The 2,097-nt window shown below is 37.8% G+C and overlaps 1 long non-coding RNA gene across 1 annotated transcript in view; it reads right to left on the bottom strand.

Annotated features, from left to right (window-relative positions):
• Positions 1-1,145: 1,145 nt before the first annotated feature.
• The window catches only part of LOC109958548 (uncharacterized), a 12,747-nt gene continuing 11,795 nt past the window's right edge, over positions 1,146-2,097 (bottom strand). Inside the window, exons 2-3 of the long non-coding RNA XR_002274697.1 lie at positions 1,434-1,527; positions 1,146-1,298 (exon numbers count right to left, since the gene is read on the bottom strand). This is a non-coding gene — a long non-coding RNA (uncharacterized LOC109958548). The remainder of the gene's footprint in view (positions 1,299-1,433; positions 1,528-2,097) is intronic.

The raw sequence follows: 2,097 nt of genomic DNA, 5'->3' as shown, positions 1-2,097 counted from the left end.
TGAACAAATAAGTTGGCCAGTCAGTTAGCTTGTGTAATAAGTCTTCATTTACATACATTTAAATATGTAATTTAATTCAGCTTAACCACATGAAATTGTGTAAATGCTGCAAGAGTTTTGATAGCTATAGCAGTAGACTACTGCTACTCTAGGATAGTTACCTTTTGGCAGAACTAATACTGTATATATCCAGCCCAGTCTCACTGGATCAGGGAGCTAACATTTAGTGTCTTTTGAAGACAAATATTTTTGAACTATAGCATGTTAAAAACACTAAGAAGGAAGGGGTAGTGGCCGGCGGATGGGTCCAACAGATTGAGTCCCATATCTAAGTTTGTGTGATGTTGTACTTGTCATTTGAGAGCATTTTAACCAATTCCAGGAACTTTGCCTAATTCAAATCATGTAGTTTCTGTGCCTCAGCTTAACCATGAATGTCACCAATTATATTTAGTTTTTGCTGCCAGAAAGACATTGCCATGGCACAATTTTCAATTCAGAAAAACCTTTCAGTGGTGTTACTGTGACACTAGTACATTTTGTGTTGTGGATCAATGTAACTCTTATACATTTTGATGTGAGTTGGGGTTGGTATAGATGCTGTTTTTTATGCGGCATAACAAACCAATTAACTAAAATGTTGATATATCAAAATTGAATTTTCCATTAACATTAAATTCACTTTGCTTAAGTCTATCTCACCAGCCAGCTTACCAACCAGAATGCAGTCACAGTAGTTTTATTTCTAATGCCCGGTTCAGACTACATGATTCACAGGGGGCCAGAACTGACAAATGAAGTTGGGCATGACAATCGATCATTTTATATTGTATAGTGTGTCATAGTAAACAACAGCCGATGCTGCATCTGAGACGTCTCAATACGTCCCAACACAAAGTCCAGTGTTAGAATTATGCCGTGATGGGCCGATGTTGACATCAGAAACACAGATCACTGTTCTTTTCACAACATTTTTGACACATTGGACTGAACCATATTCATGAAATATCACAGTGATACAGCTAACATTAGCATTGAATTCACAGTCAGCCTTGTGACGTACCCACTCTATCAGAGTAGCTAGTTTTTGGTTTTACTACCAGCTTAAAACATTTAATTTTAACTGCTACCTCAAGTTCTCCATGAAGGAGAGACGTCAGCGGCTGCCCTCTCTGTGTGACCCACAGACAGGTCCAGGGTCGTTTCAAACCCTATCTTCTTTTCTGAATACAAGCTGCCGATATCACACACACTCTTCTCCTGGTCCCTGACACCTCCAAGTCATGAACGACTGTGATCTGTCGGGTACCAACATGGAGCCTGTCATATTCCTCATCCAAGAAATGTATGACTCTATAATCATGTAGTGACCATCGTATCAGACAAAAAAAAGAATAGTCTGAACCAGGCATAATTTAAGAATCGGGTCTTACCTTAATGTTGATTAAATATAGTTACTGGGTTTTGGTTGGTAGGTCAGAACAAGCTGATGTCCTCACTTTTTCCTTCTGTGGTTCGAGATGTACACTGGTAAAATAATTCTTTCCATTAATTTAGGTAAATGTAAAAGCATATTATAAAACTACTCCATGATTCATATTTCACCTAAAAGTAGACAAACAGGAAATAAACAAAACCAAAGTTAGAAGTAGGCATACTCATTATGAAGAATGGCACCTATCACTGTTATTTTTATATTACTGAATCAATACTGTGTGTGTGTGTGTGTGTATATATACATATATACAGTGGGTATGGAAAGTATTCAGACCCCCTTAAATTTTTCACTCTGTTATATTGCAGCCATATGCTAAAATCATTTAAGTTCATTTTTTTCCTCATTAATGTACACACAGCACCCCATATTGACAGAAAAACACAATTTTTGACATTTTTGCAGATTTATTAAAAAAGAAAAACTGAAATATCACATGGTCATAAGTATTCAGACCCTTTGCTAGCACAGTGGCCTCCATAATCCTTAAATGGAAGACGTTTGGGATGACCAGAACCCTTCCTAGAGCTGGCCGTCTGGCCAAACTGAGCTATTGGGGGAGAAGAGCCTTGGTGAGAGAGGTACAGAAGAACCCAAAGATG

This window comes from Monopterus albus, unplaced genomic scaffold (assembly GCF_001952655.1).
Source record: "Monopterus albus unplaced genomic scaffold, M_albus_1.0 scaffold33.1, whole genome shotgun sequence".
Lineage (NCBI taxonomy): Eukaryota > Metazoa > Chordata > Actinopteri > Synbranchiformes > Synbranchidae > Monopterus > Monopterus albus.
Note: the sequence above shows the minus strand (reverse complement) of the source record. Positions and strands in the feature narration are given on the sequence as shown.